The sequence below is a fragment of the Cryptomeria japonica genome, chromosome 10, assembly GCF_030272615.1.
Source record: "Cryptomeria japonica chromosome 10, Sugi_1.0, whole genome shotgun sequence".
NCBI classification, from domain to species: domain Eukaryota; kingdom Viridiplantae; phylum Streptophyta; class Pinopsida; order Cupressales; family Cupressaceae; genus Cryptomeria; species Cryptomeria japonica.
In genome coordinates, this window is record NC_081414.1 from 825,731,166 (window position 1) to 825,739,138 (window position 7,973).

Here is a 7,973-nt window from a genome sequence, read left to right on the forward strand (position 1 = left end):
TACACATATTTGACTAGATTGTCCTTGATGGAATTGACAGTCATTCCCCGTGAGTCGCTCACAGAACCGGTGAGCTTGGTCATTTCCATCTTGCTGATCTTCCTTAGGGTTGGCACTTCATCGATATTATAGAAACCGGTGATGGCATGAATTGCTTCCGGTGTGATGTCATGCGTCCGCTCTAAGTACATTTTATCACCGTGCACTTTTCTCAGAATGATGTGAATGTGATCATCTGAAAACTCTTCAAGGAAATAGACTGCATTGTGAAGCTTCTTCTTTTCTAGGATGCGAAATTCTAGTTTAATCTTCTTGTCCTTCCTGCAGAACAAACTCAACTGGGAATGGATTACAAGAGATCCTAAGTCTTTAATCTTGCAGTCAATGTAATCGGAAATGCCTTCCTCCACTATAACACTAACGGGTATTTGAGATAGGGCATTATATTTTGCCTTCCGTTGAATGAAGTCTACTGGATCAATGGGTGCACTAGGGCTAGAGTGTGATACGGAAGCCATGATAAACAGAGAGATTTTGAGAAATACCTTCGTAATTCAAAATTTAGGGCTTGCAAATTACACTTCGTCACTCACTCCTTCGGTTGCTGAAATATTGCTTTATGCTCTACACTTGACCGATTGATATTGGCTTCTGATTCTTCTTCAAGATTTTGAGAATTCTTCGAATTGCAATCCAAATCGCTTTTCATCGTTTAGTGCTTAAAAAAAAAATTCTTCACTTGAGAACTGATAAGTGAAAAATGACTTGAAAAATCCTTTTAAACAAGTTCTCCACCTACCATAATAAATTCTCCACTATTAGGGCGTAAACCCTAATTTGCCTTTTACCGTTTCTGGTCTTCTGCCAGTTGATAGGTATCACTTATCGGTTAAGGTCATTTACTGGTTTAAATCGAGGGTTTGAGATTTTTCACCGTTTGCTCCCCCTAAGCTTTTCTGATGCTTAGTTTGTTGGTTCAGTGACTTCCACACTGGGTGTAGAAACTGGTTCTTCTTGAGTCACTTCTTCCAGGTTTTCTTCATATCCATTTGAACGGTTTCAACATCTATCTTTCCTTTCGAAGTTACCGGTATATCATCCGATATATTCTTTCTCGTTCTGCAGAATCTTGCTATATGACCCAGTTTGTTGCAATGATAGAAAATCATTCCAGGTGCTCTCCAAGGTCCATTGTTCATGTTTCCATTCTTCCTTTTGCATGTTGCAGCAGTGTGACCATTAACATGACAGATCAAAAAGGTTTCTCTCCATCTAGTTGCCGCTTGATAGCCACTACTTCCTAACTAATAATTATAGGTATTAAACCGGCTTGGGTTCTAGTTCCCAAAGGGTTCAGAAAAAGTTCCTTTACTCCTTTGAGGATACCTTCCGGTGTTGTGCATGACAGACCTGCATTCAAATGCTCTATGCCCAAACTTGTTGCATGCATAACAATTACCATTGAATCTATTGGGTCTAGGCTTATCGTTTAGAAAATAAGGAAAGTTATTGTAAGCCTTACTTCTACATACATTAGCAGTGTGTCCTTCCTTGAGACAATTAAAGCAAACAGGTTTGAACTTTTGCTTACCTTTATCCTTTGGTGTCGGTTGTTTCTTTGATGCTCATCTTTTGTTCCAGAGGTCTCACCTTCCTCATATTCAGAGAAACCAAGTCCATTGGTATTCTTTACCGGTTTAGCTGACTCAAGCTTCTGCTCTATCTTGGCAATGCTCTTATTGAATTTGGCAAGTATTTCCTTTGACTCAGTAAGTTCTTTGGTGATAGCAGCATTGGATTCCTTCAAGGTTGCATTCTCAGAAACAACCATGTGTAGTTCACCTTGCATTTCTTCCTTTTCCATTTTATTTTCATGAAGATGAGCAGTAAGTGCACTGATCTCTTGCTTCAGCTTGGAGATCTCATGATCTTTGTCTTTTACCAGATCTTCAACTTTCCTCCGGTTCTCAAGTTCTTGACACATTCTAATAGTTAGTCCTTCAAGTTCCCTTCTTAGGTTGGCATTGGACTCATTCAATTTTTCAACTTCTTGAACTAGGGCTTCCATGTCTGCTTCATCAGAAGAACTATTTTCAGTTAGCTCCATCAGTTCTTCAGCATGCTCTCTTCTTTTTGCCTGAGAGGCCTTATATTTGACTTTAATTTCATCATAGGCTTGCTTAGTCTGAGTGAGTCGATGAGTAAGTTCCCTCATAGTGTATTCCCCCATATCTCTTTCCAAGTGGTTAGACTTATAGAAAGGTTGGCTCTAATACCAATTGATGAATACTAAGAGGGGGGTGAATTAGTATACCAAAAATTACTCTACTCAAACACTTTATCAGTCTAGCAGTAAACCGGTATAACAGTTTAATTAAAAAACTGGTTAACACAAATGTAAACCAAACAGCAAGTAAGGCATTCACCCACACAAGCACAATCACCATAACACAAGAGATTTTGACATGGAAACCCAAATGGGAAAAACCATGGTGAGATGAAACTCACAACTAACTATCTGCAGAATAGTAACCAGATCGGTTAAGGTCAGACCAGTTAAGGTCATACAATGTTCTTTACCAGAACAGATCCTGTTAGGAATCTCAATCTCTGTTAGGAGATAAGTCCGATTAAAGACTACATTGTGAGAGGATTTTAGATCCACAAATGTGAATCACCTTGTTAGAGGATTTACAAAGGCTTTTCTGGGCCTACCCGATTAAGGGTTTCTAACTTGTCAAAGATGAGAGTAATCAACAAGTGAATGATCTAACAAATAGCATAGTCTGCTTGGTTAGATCCATGATAGATTATTGCTAATGCATTTCAACATTACTTCAGTCTTCAGTAAAATCCACACTCGGTTACAGTACACAGACTTGATCTTTTTTGTTAAGATCGCATATTCAAGAACTCATCAACCACTTCAAACCCTAACATCTACACACACACACTGAAACCTTAGACATGTCATCCTTAAAAGGAATCCGATTTCATGTCGGTCCAATAGGATTACATTGCAAGTTCCTAGGTTCATTGTATCTAGACACATTTGGTAACACGACACAAAATCACCGTCAAAGTGTCGGTGGATGGTAACTCATCACAAAGATATATCGGTTGGTAACTCATCACAAAGTATTACCAGTTTATACAACTTTACCGATTACTGGTTGGTAACTCAATACCGGTTTGAAACAAATACCGGTTTAGCAGATTATCGATTGACAGAAATGAAGACTAGGAAAATGATAACTGTTGCTTCTAGTTCTTTTGCTCCGTTCCACTTGAGATCCTCGAACTGCTTGAGGTCCTCATGCCGCTTGAGATCCTCATGCCGCTTGAGATCGGTAAACACTTTTTGCAAGACACCAATAGTCTAAAGACTATAACATAATACCGGTTGAGCATAACTCATACATACAAAAAGTGATCTCATAGCAAGTGTGTGTCCATCAATGACAATCACAACATAATCATAAAAAATGCCAACAGTCTGGTGGGTTGCCTCCAGATCTTCGTTATCTGGGGTTGTCTCTAGTCTTGAGACTAGGGATTATATCTTGTTTACTAACATCTATGCCCCCACTGATCTTCAGGGTAAGCAAAACTTATGGTTTCATATTTCTTGCATGCGAAGGCTGGTCCCTTTTCATCCTTGGATTATGGTGGGAGATTTCAATGCCATCCTTGAGTTGAGTGAGAAGAAGGGGTGTGTTATGCGATTGGAACCTTCTTCTTTCCTTTTTTGGGATAGTAATTAAGCCTGGTAATGGTTTGTTCACTTGGAAAAATAGGAGGGTGGGGGAGTATTAGATTGCGGAGAGGTTGGATCGATTTCTGGTTTCCAGTTTTTGGGTTGGTGGGGGGTGGTCCACAAGTTCTGAGATTCTTGACTGGAGAGGGTCAGACCACTGGCCCATCAAGTTGGTTTCTTCTTCTGCTCAGGTCGCTCGCTCTCCTTCATTCAAATTCCAACTTATGTGGCTTCGGGACCCTGCTTTGCAGGCTCTTGTAGCAGAGTGGTGGAGGAAGGGGAGGCTGACCTTTGGCACTGCTATGTACACTTTTGCCAAGCAGTTGCAATTTGTTAGTTTCAGCTTAAATAGTGGAACCGTCAGTGTTTCGGGAACATTTTTCATGCTAAGAAAGCTGCTCAAATAGTGTTGAATGACATCACCAGTGAAATCAGAGAGCATGGTTTGTCTGAAGCCTTTCTTGGGGAGGAGGACAGGGCTGTCAAGGCTTTAGAGGAATGGGAGTTTAGGGAAGAAATATATTGGAAACAAAGAGCTCGTATTGATTGGCTTCAAGTGGGAGATAAGAACACTGCTTTCTTCTTCAACTCAGTGAAAGCAAGAAGACATGGAAATTCCATTCCTGTTCTGGTCAATGACAGAGGTGAGTAGTTATTATCCTTGTAGGAGATCTCTAGGGAGTCTTTACAATATTTTCGGTCCCTCTTCAGTGAGGATTCTCAGGGGGAATCGGTGGAGGAGAATCAGGTTCTCGCTTGCATTCCTTCTCTTGTTACTGAGGAGACAAATGAGTAGCTTATGGGTCCTATTTTGCTAGAAGAACGCGAGAGAATTGTTTTTCACATGAGGAAGGGAAAATCTCCTGGACCGGATGGGTTCCCAGTTGAATTATTTCAAGATTTCTGGGATATCATCAAACTGGACTTACTTGAAGTAGTCCAGGAGTCCCAGAGGAATAAGCAAATGCTTCGGGCTTTGAATGTGACTTTCATTGCACTAATCCCCAAGTGTGATGGGGCCGACCAGTTACGCTAGTTCCACCCTATCTCTCTCTACAATGTGATTTATAATATCATCTCTAAGCTAATAGCAGATAGGTTGAAGAAGTGTCTGGGGGATGTTATCTCTGAGGAGCAGAGCAGGTTTGTGGAAGGGGGCCAAATTTTGGATGGTGTGGTAATTACTACGAAGACCATTCATTCTATGACAACCTCCAAGGAAAAAGCTATGTTTATCAAGGTGGATATGGCTAAGGCTTACGATAGAGTTTGTTGGTCCTTCCTCCAGAAGATCCTCAGGGATTTTGGCTTTGCTGATGAATAGATCCAATGGGTTATGAGTTGTGTTACGTCTACCTCTTTCTCTATGCTAATCAATGGAGATCATACTGAGTTGTTTAGTGCTTCCAGGGGTCTTCGCCAACGGGACCCCCTTTCCCCTTACTTATTCATTCTTCTGGCTGAGGGTCTGGGGAGGCTGATTAAGCATAATGTGGGTCTAGGTATTATTCAGGGTTGGAGTTGGGGTAATGACTTGCAGACGTAGTCTCATTTGCAGTTTGTTGATGACACAGCCCTGATGGGACTTGATCAAATCAGAGAAGCTACTAATCTGCATAAGGTTTTGGATGTTTATCTTGCAGCCTCGGGCCAGTTGATCAATGAGAATAAATCTTCTATCCTCTTCTTCAACACTCCTGGAACTATTCAAAGGAGGATTTCTCTTATCTTGAGATTCCAAGTTGGCTCTCTACCCTTGACTTATTTGGGTATTCCTATTTCTCCTGGTAACCCTCCTAGGGAGTCATGGCAGGGTATCTTGGATAAATTTTGCTCGAAGGTTGAATACTGGACACACAGATGGTTATCCTTTGCTGGGAGGGTTCAAATGATTCAGTCGGTAGTTCGGGCTCTTTAGATTTATTGATGTATGCTTCAAGTGGCTCCTAAGTGGTTCTTGAAGGGATTGGACTCTCTAGCAAGACAATTCTTATGGGCAGACAATCTATCCTCATCCAAATGGAGTCTTGTCAATTGGGACTTGGTGTGTATCTTGAAGCAGTCGGGGGGGCTTGGTTTAAGGCAGTTTATTTTATTTGGGGAGGCTCTAGCGGCTAAATTGTACTGGAGGTGGTGTGTTGAGTAGGATCAAGGCTGGGCTAAGATTTTGGCCTACAAATATATGCAGAGGATCCCGATGGAGGAAATTCCAAGATATCCGCTTTAGGGAAAAGGCTCAACGATTTGGTATACTCTCAAGAAGGGAGCTTCTCTCATTAAGGAAGGACTCTTTTGGATTTGCAGGAGGGGGGAAGAGGTCCTTTTCTGGAATGACTCTTGGGATGGATACCCCCTCATCCTTGATTAGTTTCCTAACCTTGGGAATCCTTGCCAGATATTTTTAGAGTCGGGGTGGTCAAGGGTGAGTGACTTCAAGGCTGTTTATAGGTGTGGGCGGTTGGAGTTGGAGTGGTGGAAGGCTCCTAATGAGTGGCCGATTGCTGGGATGGAGGAAAAATGTGTTGAGTTGCATGGCATTCTGGCGAGTAGACACTATAGTTCCCTCAAGGGTAGGGATGGACTTGCTTGGTCTCTGAATCCTAAGGGTGTCTTTACTGTGGCTAGTGGATACTGAGAACTGTTGAACCGAAGACTAGAGGGAAGAGAGGTGCACTGGTGGAAACAGGTGTGTAATAATTTTTCTTGACCATAGTGTAACTACTTTGCTTGGACTTTGGCATTGAATATATGCCTAACTTGGGACAATATTTGCAAGCGGGGATTCTTGAGGCCTTCTATTTGTGCTTTGTGTGGTAATGGGGAGGAAGATTCCTCACACCTGTTCTTCAGATGTCCCTTCTCTTTGCTTATTTGGCATTACTAGTGGGGGTGTGGAAGTACCCTTGTGTTCACATGGATTCTCTGGTGGAGTTTTGGAGCAGTTTGGGCAGACCCCCTATCTTGTCCTCCTTCCTCTAGACTGTCTAGTATATTGAGCCCATTTTCATACTATGGCAGATCTGGCTCGAGAGGAACAGGAGGATCTTTTGTGAGCTTAGACTGTTAGTTCAACAAGTGTGGAATAGAATCATTGTTATGATTCGGGAGACGGTGGAAGCTAAATGTGAGGTGAATTTTCCTTTGGATAGAGATGAGGTGGATATTGTGAGTAGGTTTGGATGGCAGGAGTTGTCTCCCACCTTAGCTTGTGTCAGAAGAGGTAGACGTGCTATGAAGAAGGTTCAAAGGGTGGGAAGGTGGATACCCCCTCATGATGAGTTTATCAAGATTAACACCGATGGCTCCTCTAGGGGTAACCTAGGCCCTGCTGGGGTTGGTGGTGTTGGTAGGAATTGTATGGGGGAGGTGGTTTTCTTCTTTTTGGTGCATAAAGGGCAGCAGTCTAATAATTTTATGGAGGGATTTGCAATTCTCTATGCCCTGGAGCGTGCTTGGGAGTTGGGACGAAGGAAGGTTATCTGTGAATCGGATTCACAAATTATTGTTAACTTGTTGACAGAGCAGAAGGTGAGTGAGATTCATTGGCAGTTGGCACATATTGTTAATCAGATTCTTCAAATTAGTTCTTTAATGGAGTAGGTGTCTTTCATCCACATTCCTCGTGAATGGAATAGAGTAGCAGATTGTTTGGCTAAGTGGGCCTCAGAACATGGTAGTGATTGGAAAGTTGAAGGTTTGGAGCATCTCTCCTCAAATTACTGTTAGGTCTTGCAGAAGATTTTTGCTGAGGACATGGATAGTTATGAAGCTAGCTGATCTTGGGTTGGGCTTGTGGTTCATTTTTGGGGCCTTGGGGCTCTGGTTCTCTTTGTAATTCTTGTGTCTGATTTTCAATAAAGTTTTTACCCCCTTTATTAAAAAAAGTGTCATTTCTAAATTTTTCAAAATGATGTAAACTGATCAAATGTAGAAATATTAATGAAATTTATGTTTGTTTAAAAAAAAATATGACATTACCAAAAAAAATGAAAACGAACTTATTTTTGCCCGATTTTAATTTTCCAAATAAAGGACATATATAAGTAGTGCTAAAAAAAATAAAAAAAATTGAGTTATATTTTTCTCGTAATAATATTTTGAAGTCCAACGTAGGTGAATTTGGCAATTTTCATTTGGTGTCACCTTTTGTCTACTAAATTTAGCATTATCAAAAAAAATTATACCCTTTTGGAGAAGATTCTCTCTTCTAGTGAAA